The sequence below is a fragment of the Bubalus kerabau genome, chromosome 1 (assembly GCF_029407905.1).
Source record: "Bubalus kerabau isolate K-KA32 ecotype Philippines breed swamp buffalo chromosome 1, PCC_UOA_SB_1v2, whole genome shotgun sequence".
In the NCBI taxonomy this organism is placed as follows: domain Eukaryota; kingdom Metazoa; phylum Chordata; class Mammalia; order Artiodactyla; family Bovidae; genus Bubalus; species Bubalus kerabau.
The window spans coordinates 231054236-231073372 of record NC_073624.1 but is presented as its reverse complement, the minus strand read 5'-3'; the positions used below and the strand labels follow the sequence as shown (position 1 = coordinate 231073372).

The window sequence follows — 19137 nt, the reverse complement described above, 5'->3', positions numbered from 1 at the left end:
AGAGTCCCTTGGACTGCAAGGAGATCCAACCAGTCCATCCTAAAGGAGATCAGTCCTGGGTGTTCATTGGAAGGACTGACACTAAAGCTGAAACTCCAATACTTTGACCACCTCATGTGAAGAGTTGACTCATTGGAAAAGACCCTGATACTGCGAGGGCTTGGGGGCAGGAAGAGAAGGGGACGACAGAGGATAAGATGGCTAGATGGCATCACCGACTTGATGGACATGAGTTTGAGTGAACTCTTGGAGTTGTTGATGGACAGGGAGGCCTGGCGTGCTGTGATTCATGGGGTCACAAAGAGTCGGACACGACTGAGCGACTGAACTGAACTGAACTAAACTGAACTCTACTTTCCTCTGATCTACTCACTAGAAAACAGCTAGAGGTTCTGTGTTTCCTGCTGCTCCAGAGCCTGTTGCATGCAGAGAGGAAAGGGTAATTTGTGGTCCACTGTACATTTTAAGATCACTATAAGAAGTGGAGAACAGTGCTTATTTCCCCAACCTGTGTGTGTATGTACTTAATCGCTCAGTCATGTCTGACTCTTTGTGACCCCATGGACTGTAGCCTGTCAGGCTCCTCTGTCCATGGAATTCTCCAGGCAAAAATACTGGAGGGGGTAGCCATTCCCTTCTCCAGGGCATCTTCCTGACCTGGAGATTGAACCCAGGTCTCCCACATTGAGGGCAGATTCTTTAACCTCTGAGCCACCAGGGAATCTGTAGCCTACATCAGGAATGTAAGGAGCTCTGGGAGTACAGGTGGAAGCTTTTCTCCACCCAAGTATTCGTGGTCATGGAGAATTCCTCCTTACCATTCTAAACTTAGGACCCCCAAACTCCAGTTCCATTTTGGGAGCATGTGAAGTTTGTTGTTTATTATTCCTGGAGGGGTTCTGTAGGAAATGTTGGCCCTTTTTGATGCCTGTGTAACCCCAGCCATTCCAACCTGGTAGTGTACAGTTCAAAATAATCATGGAAGAGGGGGACGGCTAAGTCCAGCTCTTGGGCATGGAATTAATGGGTTTCTCATTTTTCAAAGGTCTGAATTTTTTTATAAAGCTAGTATTATAATAAGTATTAAGCAGGGTATCTTCAGAGAGGTAAAGGGAGCAACTTGAGATGGTAGTGGGTACCATGCCACCATCACTGGCCCTCCCTAACTCTCATCAGCTTCAAGAAGTTAAGCCAGCTCTCAATCAGAGAGAAAAACTGACTGCTTGCTTTTCTCTAAGCTCCAGTTCTTGGGATACTCTAAATGTCACAAATGCAGCAGAGACAAAGGACACCATTCTCCTTTTAGAATAAATATATTTGAGACTATGAAAAACTGAGCACAATCTCTTCAGTAGCGAGAGAACCAGCTAATTTTCTCTGATTGTATAGAAACATTTGAGAGAAGTTTTGCAGGCAACAGAAAGGGAATAGAGAAGGACTTTATGACTGAAGAAATATCCTCCCCCAGACACAGATCCTGGGGCAGGTATGAGAATGGTCTGTTGGACCTGGCATCCTTGGTCCAGGCTCCCTGACAAGGTTCAAACACAGTAGCTCATTCTGGAAGCTCACAATTTTCATGAGTTTTATGATTCTGTGACTTGCCTATTGTTTAGAGCATTTAGCAATGTAAGAGTCTACTTGAATGGGTCAGGCTGTGTTCCTCATCCTTTTTTCCACAGTGATGTAGGGATCTTTGTAATCACAGGAAAATATCTCTTTGAACTCAGCCTGGGCCTTGAGTTACTCAGGCAGACTTTCTTTCCTTGATTAGTTCTGTACCTAATCTCAGTTTTTCTTTAGGATCTAGCCAGTGGCTGACTTTTCTTCTGAGTTTCAATATCCCCTTTGCACATAGATGCAGTTCTGATTTCTAGTGAATCTGAGCTCTGCACAGAAGTTGACAGTGCCCTGGTTTTGTACCATGAATCTGTCTTCTATTCAGTGGATAAAACCACTGGATCACATGTCTAGTCCTGTTTTCTAAGTACTCTTTTGTCAGCCTTATGGTAGGTAGTAGGATGACATGTTACTAGAAGTCCCTGCTATAAGACTGTCCTGCATAGAGGCTGTCCTCTTTGAGGTCTCCAATTCTGCATTCCCTTTTTGCTTTTCTCTAGCTAAGGGTTTCCTATGGTACTTAGGATCTTCTCTCTCTTAAGCTGGTGATAGATTCTTCTCCTATTTGATCCCCTCCCCAGCCTGAGCCAATGAGCAAAACCTTAGGGCGATGACTATGTGGCCATCTGGCCCTCTTCACCCACAGGTAAGCATGCAGGAGATGAAATTTTTCTTCTCCTTGATCTGCTTAAGGGTTTCCCCCAAGGGGCTTGTGGCTTTAGCTATATAGTCAGCCTTTGAAATATAGATGGCTGAAGAGGGAAAGGTCTCTTCAGAAGTGTGGGGTCAGGGGAGGAGTTAGGGTACATAGGCAAAAGGGGTCTAGTTGTGAAATAGGGTCCAGAATCTGAGTGTTTTTTGGGGGTAGGAAGGAAAAGGGAAGAGGTGATGTGAAAGAAGGTCCATCGATATTGTTGGATTCAGCATGAAATGGAACTCTGATGGAAGTTGGGCACCCAGTGTTGATGGTAAAAACAAGGAAACCAAGAGGGTAGTTCAGTCCAGTGGGAAGTTGGAGGCCAGAGTGAGTGATGACTCATGAGTCCCAGAGGAGACAGAGTCAGAACAGCACTTCTCCCAGATCCTTCTGCAACAGAGTATCTCCTTCTAAGGTTGCGGTCTTACACTCCTCAGGGCAGGATCTTGCTCTGGCTGCTCTAAAAAGCCACATCAAAAGAGCTTGTGCAGGGTGCCTGTAAGAGACAAGAGGTAAAAATAGCATCCAAGAGCAGAATGGGGACAGGCTGGGGAAGCAGACCTGGCAAATGGCATGTTTCTCCACATTTCCTGGTACCCTTATCTCAACCCAAGGTTTCCTTTCACTCTCCATTCTCCATATGTCCCCTTTTTGTGCCATCCCAACTCCTATGGGGTCCTGGAATTTCCAGAAACAAGCCAGGAAGAAGGATATATGGAAAAATAAGAGATTAATTTTTTCCAAAGAGAAAGTTGGTGCCTTTAAGGGAAGCTCTCAAGTTAGGAAAATAGCCTATTGGTTGAAAGAAGAAGCAAGGGATCTTATAGGAAGCTTTGTAGAATGTTCAACTGAGAAAAGACTATTTCAAAATTTGCCGAGAGCCCCAGGAATTAAGACATAATGTCAAAAAGTCAATGAGAAAATCATAAGGCAGACATAGGTGCAGTGCTGTGTCATTTACAAAGTGCTTCCATGCACATTGATCCCAGCTGACAATCACAATATTCCTGTGAGGGTGGCAAGCCAGATGCTGTCTCAAGGAATGAGGCTGAATATCATGAAAGTTAACAACTTGTACAAAGTCAGGTCCCAAAATGTTGCCTCCAAAACAACCTATACTGCTTCTGCCATCTCACACCACCACTCCATGGGCGCAACCCACTGCCCAGCTCCACTGAAATTCATGTGGAGGAGAGAGAAGGGATTAGAAGTGTGTCAGTTTCTGATTTACTGTCAATGTACTCTCCTCAGGGGGCTATCCTTTTTTGAAGGCTGGCTTTAGGAACTGATGTCCCAACAATTGTGGACGTGAGATCTCATGAAAGGAGCAAAAAGATATCCCCCGGAGAGGCCTGGGTTGAATAGCAAAACCTTAGCTTTTTTAAGTTCCCACTTTCTCCTCCTGCCACTGAGTTGATGTGAAAAACAAGGGAAAAAATGAAGAAGGGGATCCATTTCTTATACTTCCAATTCTAAGCAAGCAGCAGACATTCGTTAATGAGTACAGTGACATTCTATACTGATAAAATTGAAATCTGTACTGTTTCCATATTGAAAGGAGGAGAAAGAGATCTTATAAGAAGCTTTGTAGAATGTTCAGCTGAGAAGGACTATTTCAAAATTTTCCCTGAGAGCCCCAGGAATTAAGATTAATGTCAAAAGGTTAGTGAGAAATCATAAGGCAGACATAGGTACAGTGCATATCTGCATACATAAGGCAGACACAGGTGTGTGTTTTCAACTGAGTCTTCTATGTCACACTCAAAGAATGACTTACTGCCTTTGTCCTCAGTTGGTATTTCAGATAGTAGTCTACTGTAAAGGGGCACAGAAACTCACATTTTCTGGAATGTGTATGCTCCATTCTGTAGGATTTTGCTTCATGAGTAGAATGTGTATTAGAGCCTTTTAGAGGCTCAACATTGCTCTCTTGAGTCAGCCCCAAAACAAGGGAGAGGCTTGGCCAGGTAACACTTATAATAGGAAGGCAGCTGCTGAATAAGCATTGAGGGCCTGTTCTCTTCAGGTGCCCTGAACTCTCTTTAGGAACCAATCCATGGTCCATGAATCACAGTTACCACATCTAAGCAGATGGTCTGTGAACTTTGGTTAGAAACCCTAGTCTCCACTATATCTGTTGTCCACCCAACCAGTCTTGTTAGTCAAATGATATATATTAATCTCTCCTGAGAACTCCCATTCCTGTTATCTCTCCATTCCAATAATTGATTTAGAATAGTGGGAATAGGAAAAGGAAAAATAAGTCAAGTCAGTCTCTATTGTGGACTAAGCCTAGAGTTCCTTTATCTGACAAATGCCTATTTTTTTTTCAAACATTTATAATTATGTACACCACTGGCTGCAGTATCAAGGCAGAAAGGAGACCCCAACTTTGTGCAAAAGTAAAGGATGGAACCACTGCACCAGGACTCAATAAATTTCAGAAGTAACCAGCCAAATTTTCTATCACTTAAAATGCACTTATACCCCAGGAAGCTGAACACAGAGAATACCCACTCTGGTCTGGACTTCCAGACCTGCTTCACAGAGCTACAGAACAATCACAAAGGGTTCTGGAGCATGGGAGAAGGGAAAATGAGGAAGCTGAACCCCATCCTCATCTTCTGCTACCCAGCCTAGCAGGTCTCATCATGACCCCCTATATCATCCTGGTTTTTCCATTTACTGCCAACAAGTTTTCAGCATATTATATATATTATATTGATTTATATAAATTTCATGTAAACGAATATATAATTGGTTGCTTTTGCCAGGAACACTTTTATGCCTTTCATGTGTACTTACTCATGTAATTCTTAATTATAATTCTATGATTTAAATACGATTATTGTCCCCTTGTTAAATAAAAGGAAACTAGGGAGCATATAATGTATGTTATTTGTCAGGGCTACACTGATAGCAAATAGCAGAGCCAGCATCCAAGCTAGGAACTTTGGCTCCAGTCACATTCTTTACCACCAAACTGTGTCATGTAAAATATCATGGTCATATGGATCAACAGTCCAAATCAATACCATCAGATGATCACTTATCTCCATTTAGCACTTTGCACAGCAATTTCAAATGCACTCCTGATACCTTTCACTTGTGGCTCAGAACAGTGTGCAAAGGCATGAGACTCTGAGAGGAGGGACTTGCCTAGGGTCACAAATGTTAAAGCGCAGAGACAGATTTGAATCCACAACACATTAGGGTGTATTGCTTTCTTCTGCATTTCTCAGAAGACCCAGAGGAAACTGAGGCCAGGAGAGGTTAAATGAGTAGCAGTGTCCTATCTCCAGCTGGTCCAGCTTGTTACTCTACATGTGGTTGTTGCTACACTTGTACAAAGTCCTAGTTAGTCCTTTTCTCTGTATTGAATGTTTGGTTGAAACTTGACCCTTCAGACTCCTTGTGGGGAGTCAGGATTCTTGACAGCACTCATGCAGGAGATAGGAGAGTTCTTTTCTTAGACCAGACAGGTGCTATGCGAAAATAAGAGAATTAGGGAGATGAAAAAGGCAGAGGGTGAGCAAGGCAGAGGCTTTCTATGAATCAGGGGATTTGGTAGCAGTGACTTGTGAACCCATTACCTGTCCTTAGAGCCCACAGTAACCTTTGGAGAAGAGTTATGGGCTTAAGTGTTTCCATCAGCACAGCTGGGTTCAAATCATAGCTCTGCAAGTCACTGGGTGTGTACCCTGAATAGATCATTCAATCTTTCAGGGTCCAGCTTTCTTAATTTGTAAAATAGTGTTGATAGTGTGACTACTCCCAAAATGACAGTTTTATTAAATAAGGTCAACTGTTATTTACCTTATAAGTGGCATAAAGGTTGCCATCAATACATTTCTCTTCCCTTATATCCTGTCTTTCTTGATACTCCCCCCTTGATACTGATCTAGGGTAAGTATTAATGAGATATTACTTCTTTGCAAAAGAGAAATGAAAAATAGTGTTTTTTCCCCTAAGACCAGTTTATTGGTGTATGACTCAAAAAAAAAAAGCTGTACATATTTAATATATACAACTGGAAGAGTTTGGAGATAATAGAAATGCTTTCTTTGAATGGCTTTATAGTGTTGGGTTGTTTTATCAATCTTGCATGACTGGCAATAAGAACTAACTTAGGTGTATTCAACAGAGAGAAAAGAACATTGGATATATAGGCAGAATGACTGTGAAAGAGAATAAAAATGTGTTATATACTGATGAGCAAGTTTAGGAATGACAGAAACCTTGTCGGTGGAAATAGTGCAAACCAGAAGACAATAGAGTAACTTCTTTACATTACTAAAAAAAAGAAAACTGTCCATATAGAAATCTTGGCCCATTAGAAATATATTTTAAAAAACAATTGTTAAATGAAAATGTCTTCAGAACTACAAAAGCTGAAATAATTTATCACCAACAGACGTGCACTGCAAGAGAGTTTAAAGAAAGTTCTGAAAGCAGAATATAAAATGACAAATGTGGAGCAGTAGGCTAAAAGTATTTGGAGGGTAGGCACAAGAGTGGGAAGCTGAAGGTGAATTGAGACAAAGATCATTGAAAATGAGCAGAAAGATAAGGATTCAGATTCACTTTCAACAACACTGATATTAGTAATGCTAGTATTATTAATATCAAATACTACTGAATGCTGGCTCTGATGCCAGGCAGTATGCAGAAAGATTAACATTTATTATTTAAGACTATAAAATTAATATTTGCATTATTTCCATCAACAAGTTTTCTGTCATTCCTAAACTAGCCCAGTATACCCATTTCACCCAAAGTAAGCTAATGTTAGAAAGAAGGATAGTGTTAACACTTCATATCTAGGCTTTACAATCAAACAGACATGTCATCAAATCATTTATTTTCTATCTTTATGACTTTGGGTAAATTATGTCATGTCTCTGAATTTCAGTGTCTTCATTTGTAAAATCACCTTTAATGTGGGAGACCTGGGTTCACTACCTGGACTGGGAAGATCCCCTGGAGAAGGGAAAGACTACCCAACTCCAGTACTCTGGCCTGGAGAATTCCATGGACCGCCTAGTCCATGGGGTCGCAAAGAGTCAGGCATGACTGAGCTACTTTCACTATCACTATTTGTAAAATGGGGATAATATTAATTTTATAGACATTACGAAGACTTAAATAATAAATGTCAATCTCTGCATAGTGCCTGGCATCAGAGCCAGCATTCAGTAGTATTTGATATTATTAATAATACTAGCATTACTAATATCAGTGTTGGTGAAAGTGAATCTGAATCCTTATCTTTCTGCTTAGTTTCAATGATCTTTGTCTCATGTCTCAATTCACCTTCGGCTTCCCACTCTTGTGGCTACCCTCCAAATACTATCTTTTACCCTACTGCTCCACATTTGTTATTTTATATTCTGACATCACATTTCTTGAGTACATCTTCCCAACTTTGCACGTGTCACAGTAACCTACTTTCATCATACTTGCTCTTCAATTTAAATTCTGAGACATTATTTCTACCTTATCTAGCAGATAGCCTACTTTGATTCTTCCAGAAAAAAAGAGGTATTCATGAATGGAATTCATTCATGTTGCATCTTCTAACACACAAAATTGTCTGCAAACCAATCATTTTATTTTTCTCTCCAATCTCAGAATTATCCAAGGGTAATCATTGCATCTCTTCCCAAATTTTTTTCAAAGGTGGTCTAGAACTCCTTTCTACAACTTTACTATTGACTAGTCATTTCAATACATCATATCACCATACTCTGTTTCATGGCAATTACATATCTCTCTTTTTGTATCACATGTAAGAATCTATTTTCCAAATCTGATAGACACTACTAACCTTAAATTAATGCAACCCTGAGAAGAGTCTTTCAATGTGATTGCATATTCATTCCATTATCACTCTTTTCCATCCCACCACTCTTTGGTTTTCCTTTTTCCTCTCTGGTCATTTCCTCTCAGCTCCCCTATAAATTATTCTTCCTTCCTTCATCTGTCCCAGAAGGGTTATTTAACATTTGCTAGGCTCTGACTTTCAGTCCTTTTCTGTCAAGGGGCAGCCTTAGTCCAAGATCAGAGAGCAGGCCAATGTGTTCACGCTTTCTGTCCCTCCCCCACTTCCCACATCCCTCCTGGTCTTGGGAAGTAGTAGCTCTCCCCTGTTGCTAGCCAGAGGATGCTTCACCCCCAGGGATGTCTCTCTTGGATCAGCTGTGTCAGTCAGTTTCAACTAAGTTATGTTGCAGATAAACACCTCCCCCAAAATCTTAGTGATTTGCAACAAAGAGTTTATTTCTTATTCCATTTACATACCTAGAGTGTATCAGCTCCAGGATGCAGGTTGATGGGTTATCTGGGATATTGCTCGTCTTAGAGGGAAGGAAAAAAAAGAGAAAGTGGTAAAAGATGATTCTTAAAGACCTTCTTCAAAGGAGCACATAATTCACATCCATTAGCTGAAATAAGTCATATGTTCAGGTCTTAAATGGTACAAAAGTCTAATTATCCCTCAGTGAGGGACTTCATGTGGCAGACAGACTTGAAGACAGTCCCTGTTTATACCAACACTTATATGGTCATCCTTTGTGCAATTCCCTCGAGTGTGGTCACAGGATCTGTGACTTGCCTCTAACATAGACTATGGCAAAGGTGACACAGGGTGTCGCTTCTGTTATTATGTAACAAAGATGAGTACTAGTAGAAGTTCTTCCTTATTAATTTTGATGAAGTACTCTGCTCATGTTGAGAGCTGCACTGTGGAGAGAGTGCCACATGACAGGGAACTGAGTGAGGGTCTACCTGACAGCCAACAAGGAAGAAAACTGGTGAAAAAATGAATTGGAAGTACAAGTAAGCTTGGAAGTACATCCTTGTCTAGTTGAACATTCAATGAACCCCAGCCTTGACTGACAACTTCCTTACAATCTATGAGAAACACTGAAGCAAAGGATCCAGTTAAATTGTTCCTGGACTTCTGAGCTACAAAATCTATGAAATAGCAAACCTGTATTTTTTTTTTAATCATGAGTTTTGGGTAATTTTTAATGTAATAATACTCATAATATAGCAATGTTCAAAGGCTCTGATAAGATAGAAAATTTTTGAAAAATAATTAAATTTGTGTGGTCCACTTGTATGGCCACAAGTATTACCTCCTTTAACTTAGCATGCAAAATATCCTCACCCCCTCCCAAAAGGAGGCAACCAAAATTTCCATCTTTTTGGCCTAAGGCTGAAGGTTCAAGATTTCATCATAGTTTCTATATAAGTGTCAGATATACCTTCTCTTAATTCAGAGACCTGTGAACTAAAAATTACAACTTACCTGCCTCCCAGCATTCAATAAAAGAACAGAGACAGACCAACCACAGTGAACATTCCCCATTTTGAAAAAGACTGGTTGGCTGTGGTTGTCTCTTACACTGATAGCCACTAATGAACAACTCCTAGAGTTTGCCTCATTTAGTCCCCTCCTCTTGAATTTAAACTGGTCTTGTGACTTGTTTAAATAGTAGAATACTACAGAAGTACATTTGGACTAACTCCTGTCCTAAGCCTTAAGAAGTCCTAACAGCTTCCAATTGTGTACTGCCAGGGCCCAGGGTCCAGCCACCATAAGGAAGATGTATGATTATCCTGAAACTACAATACTTTTAAGGAAACCTATGTGAGCCACCTGGAGAGGCCACATGGAGGAGAAGCAGAGTGCACCAAATGACAGCCTCACCTGAGATTCCAGCCAACAGCATAGACCAACTGCCACCATCGGGGACATTCCAAATCAGTTGAACCTCCAGTGAGCCATCGTGGATATTCCAGACCAGTTGAGCCTTATGATGACTGCAGCCACAGTTCACACCACACAGAGAAAAACTATTCAGATGAGCCCAGCTAATCCACAGAGTCGTGAGCAGCAATAAATGGTGGTTGCTGATTGCAGCCAGTGAGCAAGGCAGGTACACTGTCCCTGAGTACCTGGCCTAGTGGTTGTGTCTGTATATGTGCAGGGGCCCTAAGATGGGAGGCCCCAAAGCAGCAGCAGAAGTGGCCGTGGGCACAGCCCCAAGAGAGTACAGGGGGCACAGCTTTCAAATGGGACAGCACAGGACCTGGGTGGTAGGCTGTTTGCTTCCAGACCTCATCCCTAAGTGTTTGCAATGATTACCTCTTGGTGCTGAGCACTGGGACAGGTACTGCAGATGCCCACCCTGTAAACTGTGTCAGTAAATTATTATAAAATAACATCATATACATAGACATTGCAATAAAACATATCAGAAAGTTATTAGTATCATTCTGGTTTTGGAAATTGCTGAGTCATTACAAGCAAGTACCCATAGGCTTAAAGATAGAAATTAAATTTAAAGATCACACAATTTAACAGAAAAAAGCACTATTTTTATATGAAACTTTGCATAAACCAGTTATTCAGAAGGCACCTTGAAAATTAATTTTTCCTTGTAGTTCATTAAATTTCCATTGCATAACCTTTCAATTCAGACAAGAAACTCACTTGTATAAAGAGTTAAATCTTTCCAGAAAAAGTGTTAATGTCAGACTTAACAACTTGACAATGAACTATAGTTTATCCTTCAAAATAGTTTATCAGAAATATGTTTCAGGGTTGTCACCACCAAAAAAATAATCACAGCTCCAGTAACAGTTCCAGTAGCAGAAAGATTGTTTTCAAAGTTAGATACTTTAAAAAATTAGGTACAATCTTACATTCACTAAAACTACCTCATATTGCTTTCAGTTATACCCATGTGAAAGTTAAGTTGCTAAAGCTATAAATTGTGATGACCTAATAAATTTGCAGAAAGATAAGCCAAAAAAATCAATGCTAAATCAAGAAGTCACAAGAGTATAGTATTTTATTCATTATTTTATATAAATTATGTCTAAATAGTTTTTACAACTTAAAAATTTATGTTCTAATATATCACTATTACCTCTATTATATTTTCTAAGTAATAAACATTTTAAAGGTAAAATCTTTATATTTTAGAATTTTCAGTAATCTTTTCTTTGAGTTTTGAACAAGGGTACCCATGTTACCATTTTGCAATGGAACCTAAAATTATGTAATATATCACACACACCTATTTACTCAATTATTTTTATCTTGTAATAAAATTTTTCATTTATAGAGCATATATATTTTGTTTTAGTATTCTTTCAGTAGATTTATATGTTGATGCATTTTATAAAATTGCATACCTTTAAGAAAATCCTAAAATTTGACATTATGCCTAGAACACACTGAAGTTGTATATCAGCTCTTCTTGAAGAAACATGAACAGTAATTTGTATTATTTGAAGGAAAATAACAAGAATTCCTACTACCCTGGTTTTTTTATTTAATTGGAGGATAATTTTTTTACAATATTGTATAGATTTCTGCCATACAACAATGTGAATCAGCCATATGTATACATATATCTCCTCCCTCTTGAACCTCCCTCCCACCTCCCACCCCATCCCACCCCTCTGGGTTATCGCAGAGCACCAGGTTGAACTCCTTGTGTTATACAGCAATTTTCTACTATCTGTTTTACAAATGGTAATGTGTGTGTTTCAGTGCTACACTCTCAATTCGTCCCACCCGCTCTTTCCCCTGCTGTGTCCACAAGTCTGTTCTCTTAAGTGAGGTGAAAGTTGCTCAGTTGTGTCCAACTCTTTGCGACCCCATGGACTATACAGTCCATGGAATTCTCCAGGCCAGAGTACTGGAGGCTTTCCCTTCTCCAGGGGATCTTCCCAACCCAGGGATCGAACCCAGGTCTCCCGCATTGCAGGCTGATTCTTTACCAGCTGAGCCACAGGGGAAACCCAAGAATACTGGAGTGGGTAGCCTATCCCTTCTCCAGCAGATCTTCCCAACCCAGGAATCAAACCAGGGTCTCCTTCATTGCAGGCAGATTCTTTACCAACTGAGCTATCAGGGAAGCCCTCTGTTCTCTTTATCCGCATCTCTATTCCCGTCTTGCAAATAGTTTCATCAGTACCATTTTTCTGGATTCCTAATATATGTGTTAATATATAGTAGCTGTTTTTCTCTTACTTCCTTCACTCTGTATAACAGACTGTAGGTGCATCCACCTCACTAGAACTGACTCAAATGTGTTCCTTTTATGGCTGAGTAATATTCCATTGTATACATGTACCACATCATCTTTATCTTCATCTGTCGATGGGCATCTGCGTTGCTTCCGTGTTCTGGCTATTTTAAATAGTGCTGCAATGATCACTGGGTACATGTGTTTTTTTAAAATATGGTTTTCTCAGGGTATATGCCCAGTAGTGGGATTGCTGGATCATAGGGTAGTTTTATGCTTGGTTTTGCAAGGAATCTCCATACTATTCTCCATAGTGGTGGTATTAATTTACATTCCACCAACACTGCAAGAGGGTTCCCTTTCTACATTTCCTCTCCAGTAGTTATTGTTACCCTGGTTTTGATCCTAGTACTCTAAGTCACTCTCTCATCACTGTTCTTGGAGATGTCCCCCAAATTTAGAACAGTTCTGTCAATTCTGCTGAATTACTTGAATAACAATTTCTTCATTCTGTGTTGGGGAAAAGGATTTAGGTAGCTGCAGGTATTAAGTGTAGTGAAAGTGAAAGTGTTACTCAGTGGTGTCTGACTCTTTGCAACTCCATGGACTGTAGCCCACCTGGCTCCTCTGCCCATGGAATTCTCCAGGCAAGAATACTGGAGTGGGTGCCATATCCTTCTCCAGGGGATCTTCCTGACCCAGGAATTGAACCCAGGTCTCCCACATTGCAGGCAGATTCTTTACCGTTCGAGCTACTTGGGAAGCCCATTAAGTGTATTAAATGTTACTTAATATTGCATATTCTGTAGGGGCAGAGAAGATGACCTAGGATTGTCTGTGGCTGAAAAGGTGGTTGTTAGAGAAAAGGTTGGCCTGGGAGCTTAGAGATAATATTGTAAGAGTTAGTGAACATTAGTTGAGATGTCAGAAATGAGATGGATTCTATGATAAAATAGCAACTATGTAAAGACTAAATCACCCAGTAATTTTGATAGGTTAATTTATAACTTCTTATAACTTCTTTGTGGTCATGGTGTCTTCCCGCATTGTTAGCCAGAAATCTCTGTGAATCAGACCTGCTGATGCTGGCCTCTGAATATAGTGGCTATTGTGATACTGGCAGCCATATCCCAGGGATTGGGTCATGAGAGGATTTGCTTGACATTTCATTCAATTGGCAGAGTCTGTAAAGAAAAGTCAAGATAAGTTCTTAAGTTGCCATTGCCATTATTAAGATACTGGACTGAATGCTTTGAGAAACAAACATCAAAGCTCTTAAAAATTATAAGCATGTGACTTGAGGTTAAAGACTGGCAAGAAAAATTAAATAACAGTATAAGTGACCTATTTGACAACTCTTTCTTCTACATTTTAATTATTTTTTTAATGTTTTGCTTTATTTTGAAAGTATTTATATGGGATAAACATTTTAAATGCATTTCTCTAAAATGCTTATTAACTCACTGTAATTTTTATATGTATTATTATAGATATATATGGTTCATCCCAGTTGAATGATTTCCTTTGTCCCAAATGTTCGTTCTTATGCTGAGTCCCCTTAGATTTTAAATTCAAAATCTGAATAGTGTTGCATGACATTTGACACATAAGTTCAATCTCTATGGAAAACTGAGCCAAGTATCATGGGCTCCATGATAAAATATCTAGTTCATAAGCAAGAACCAAATTAATCATAATATGGAGTAATTTTTGTTTTCTAGTTATTGTGAAATTGAGATTATCATTTATGCAGATAATTCTCAAAGTTTAGTGTTCATTATGAATACGAGGTTCGCTCCAATCCAGCTGAATTTTTGGAGCTGTATAAATATGGATTCAAAATCCACAAATGTTTTCTAAGCTCTAGCTAATGGAAAGAAAGCTTGATATATGGTAATATGGAGATGTTTTCTGGAAATATCAAGTGATAACTCTTTCTAGTTATGCTGAAGCCAACAAGTATCAAGATTTTGAACTCTGTTGTTCCCAGGTTCATTTAGAACATCAAACAGTATGTATTGCACATATACTCTGCAGATTTTGTTGAGTGTTGAGGAAATAGGATTTCCTGAAATGAGCATGAGAGAAACAGAAGTTTCATAACTGCTTGATGTTTTTTGGCCCAATTTAACTGGAATGATGAAACTGTTATTCACTGAGTCTGGGATAAATGTTGGAGAAACAGGTTTTGGAGGGAAAATATAATGGTTTCATATATAATGTTCATCTTTTTATCTATGGGCTTCCCTCGTGGCTCAGAGTACAGAATCTGCCTGCAATGCAGGAGACCCAGGTTCAGTCCTTGGGTTGGAAAGATCCACTGGAGAAGGCAATGGCAACCCACTCGAGTATTCTTGCCTAAAGAATTCCATGGACAGAGGAGGCTAGCAGGCTACAGTCCATGGGGTCGCAAAGAGTCGGAAACAACGAAGTGACTAACACTTGCACTTTCACACTTTTTTTATTGATACGTAAGAGTTTCTTAATGGTAGGCGAATGAATATAGCTTTCACTTGATACAAGTTGTAATTTTTACTGTTTTATGAGTTATTTTTAATATAACTAATTATAAATATTGTTAAATTTTAAGTTTTTGATCATTATTGTATCTTTTATATTGATTGTATCTTTTATATCACAGATTTAAAAATTTTTTTCCTCTTCATTTCCTTTAGTATATTTTAATCTTACTTATATAATATATAAAATTTTTGTATATGTTTGAGCTTTTTGTGTTCTTTTGAGAAGATAGTATATATAATCCAAGTCTGAAAATTTGGATATCAAGGGCCATTGGCACATCTGTGTATCTCTGCATGCTTCCTCTAATTTGTCTCCATTGTTCATGATTTTCTGCCTCATTGAAGTCTGCTGTAATGCATATATTGAAACATGCTTGAATTTCATCAGATGCAAACTGATTGTATCATTTCTATTTCTAATTTGCTCTAAATTAGATCATTCCATCTTTCATGCTTTCTGCCTTTAGCCTTTTTCCCTGATTGCATTGCATGCCTTTTTGGTCCTCAATATGGATCAGAAACAGAGAGCTGGGAAATGTATAAAAAGAAAGTTTGAAACTGTGAAGAATTATGAGTCCAGAGGATAGTTCAGAAAGGTGAGAATCAGAAACATTCTCATTTGAGCCCAACATCCATTTTCATGCATGCTCAGAAGCATGTCATTGTCTTTGACCAGGTGACCTAAAAGAAGCCAAGTTCCACAATGTGGAACTTGTACAGTATGGTGTCTGTGGAGTGCATCTGGGAGTGATCTGACATATGCTGACTCATTTCCCCGCTGCTCTCAGCACTGCAGTTCATTTTATGCAGCTCCCTGCAAAATGAAAAGAATGAACAGCAGCTATGTAACTCTCAATGTAAATTTCCTAGTACAAAGATAACCAAAGAAGTTCTCATCTGAGAATGTTTTTTATCCGAATTTTTGCATTGCTTATTGTGAAGAAATTTGAAATTTACTGATTATAGAGCAAAACTTAGAGAACAGAAGTTAGTCTTGTAGGTTCCTTCTCTGCACGACTGATGAAATACATAAAGATAAGAAGCTCTAGACTTAAATGGCTCCCTAGAACTGACTTGTACAGCACATGTCCATCATGCACAGTGAACACTGATCTCTAATTCTAAAACCAGAATACATCCTAGAACAAAAATCTGTTTTTTGGAAGTGTATATGGTAGTTTGGACCCTTCCAGAGATAGATGTTATGCTTTCTGTTTGCTTGTATCTTTAATTAATGATTAGTAAAATTTGCCTTTAAGGTGCATAATTTCTCTGCTTTGACAATTTGACTTCTGTTGTAGTATAATGACTTTTGATTAGAACTGTATCATTCAACCAACTTTTAGGGTGCTTGTGAAATTACTATAAATTCTTACTCAGCTTCTCATTATTATCTTCTTTCATTTTTTTTAATCTCAATTCTTAAAAATTACTTGTTTTTGCCTTTTTCTTCTATATTTGATTCCTTAGGATAATCATTTATTTTGAAGAAAATTCTTCACTGTTGCTCCCCTAATGACTCAGACAGTAAAGAATTCACCTGCGATGTGGAAGACCTGAGTTTGATTCCTGGATTGGGAAGATCCCCTGGAGGAGGGCATGGCAACCCACTCTAGCATTCTTGCCTGGAGAATCCCCATGAACAGAGGAGCCTGGTGGACGACAGTCCATGGAGTCACAAAAAGTCAGACTTGACTGAGTGACTAAGCACTGTACAGGAGATAGGCCGTCTTTCCATTTAGTCCATCATATTCAGAATACTGAAAGTAGAATCAAATCACTTTCTGATTTCTTAATTGAGCTGCTTGTTCCTTTCTCATTTCACAGGAACAGGAAGTTCCTCACATGTTCTCATCAAGAACAGAGTTGCCAGAGTTGTCCATCTGGTTTGTAAAGATGCAGGATGGTCTCAGAACCTGAAGCAAGCTGGAGAGACCTCCAAAGACATAATTTAAAGCCACACTCTGAAAATAACAGAGCAAATGGGAAAGGCCTGTTCTCCACTGAGTTTTCAGTCCTGGTAACTGAGCTAAAAAAGATTGTGGCCTCTTCCAACCTCAACACCAGTCTCAACCAGAAAAATGAAATAAATATTTCTCAGTCAGGTTAGTTTGTCTATAATTATATCTCATTGCCTGGAAAAATGTTTTAAGACTGAGTGCACACTGCTGAGTTTCTAATTGGAAGAGAAATGATATTGAGTTCCTGTACTGTATTTTTTAGGCAACTTTCCCTAATCTATATTATTTCCTTCTTTCCGCTCGCTTTGGGTTTAGATTGTTTCCCCAGATATTTAAGAGATAAAGTTAGGTTGTTGACTTAAAATCTTTCCTCTTGTTAAATGTAAGCATTTACAGCTATAAACGTTTCTGTGCCATTCACTCATTCACTCATGTTGCTTTAAACCCTTGGAGTTTGGGATGAGGGGATCACACTACTGCAACAGGCTTCTATGATCACCACACTCATACGGCCCCCTGGGGAGAGATCAGCAGTTCCTGGTGACATACTAGAAGTGCCCTCCATGACAAGGCCAGGCTTGTAGCTCTTTCTATAGCCATTTTAAACATTTTTTAGTATATTTCACAAATGCCTGCCATGGACATGCTGGCCCCACTTCCTCCTGGGTACATGAAGGCTGCTCTAGCCAGACCTGAGATTAACTGTCCTATGTCTGCATCCTCAGTTGCTCTCATGTTTATAGCACCTGTAGTGGGTGCGTGGTAAGTGTTGTCATTGCTAATGCTACCTCTGTTGTTAGGCCCCACCAGTTTCTGGATTGCAAGAAAGAATGTGCTTCTCTGGAGTAAAGGATAAATTCAGTAGGCCTGGGTTGTCTAAAACCTGCATGTTCCAAAGAAAGGTTTGACCCTTGCCAGGCTCCCAGAAGTTAACCTCTGAGTTTTTGGAATATACTGACTGATAAAAGCTCATTTTTTACATGGGGCTTTGGTACACTTGACAGCAGTTTGACATCTGAGAGACTAAGTAACTAAGGTCAGCCATGTCACTCCTTTTCTAAATGATCCTGAATAAAAACTCTGGACACCCGGCTCAGATGAACTTTGTGGGTTGGTAATACTTTGTGCATGTTGTCTCTCATTGTTGCTAGGGGAATTAAATGTCTGTATCAGTCCACGGGGAGAGGACAAAATCTGCATCTGATGGTTCTTCTAGATTCTTCCTTTTCCTTGGCTAATTTTTTTTTTTTTCTGCATTATGTGGCATATGGGATCTTAGTTCCCAAAACAGGGATCAAACCTATCTCCCCTGAGCTGGGAGTTGTTGTTATTGTCCAGTCTAAGTTGTGTTCAACTCTTTGTGACCCCATGGACTGCAGCATGCTAGGTCTCCCGGTCCTTCACTATCTCCCAGAGTTTGCTCCAATTCATAAGCATGAATTCTTATTCATGGAAGCATGGAGTCTTAACCAGTGGACTTCCAGGTAAGTCCCCCTTATCTAATTTTAATCTGTATCTTTTTTTCTCTTTTTAAAATTCATTGATAGTAATTCATTAATAGTATTAGTTTCAGGTGTACAGCATAGTGATTCAAAGTTTTTATAGCTTATATTTCATTTAAAGTTATTATAAAATATTGGATATATTCCTGAAAGGTTGCTGCTGCAAGCCGTGTGTTATGCTGGGATTCGTATCCTATCCCCAGAGGAGAGGATTTTGATCCAGGTTCAGAGACAAGGCTTGACTACTTGGAGCTTTTTGTGTAGCAAAGTTTTATTAAAGTATAACAGAGATAGGGAAAGCTTCTGACATAGACAGAAAGGGGACAGAAAGAATGCCCCTTTGCTAGTTTTTAGCAAGGTGTTTTATGTCTGTTAGAAAGCTATTAGGTAAGAAAGACACCTCAAGGCTGAGGGAGTTTTACCAGGCTCCTCTCCCACAATATGCATTTTTGAGATAGGATGGCAAGAGGTGTGTCATCCCCCGGCCATAAAACAATTGACATAAATGCTGGTTTGTTGAGCCATTATCAGCCTAAGGTTTGAGAAAAGAAAAAAAGTTAGTCTTAGGCAGAACCATTTTGAAGAAAGGCAGATTCCAAAGCAAATACATAGTTTCATTACACAGCTTAAGAAAAACATTTCCATTAAAAAAAAAAAACAAAACTGCATTGGTTAGCTCAAGGAAGAACCAGGTGTCCTCAACACAGAATTAAAAGCCTCTTTTAAATTTGTGTAGAGAAGTAAAAAAAAAAAGCGTCTGCCACTTGCAGTTTATTTCCTCCTGCCACT

General features: G+C 39.4%; 1 protein-coding gene across 2 annotated transcripts in view; it reads left to right on the top strand.

Annotated features, from left to right (window-relative positions):
- ZNF300 (zinc finger protein 300) overlaps positions 1-17254 on the top strand; it is a 68641-nt gene extending 51387 nt beyond the window's left edge. Inside the window, exon 6 of one of the 2 annotated variants that reach the window (XR_008706427.1) lies at positions 16713-17254. The gene's annotated coding sequence lies outside the window, so the exon portion shown is untranslated. Of the gene's footprint in view, positions 1-9899; positions 11417-16712 lie in introns of those variants that run through there. The other variant, XR_008706428.1, reaches the window with a different exon arrangement.
- The last annotated feature ends 1883 nt before the right edge of the window (positions 17255-19137 follow it).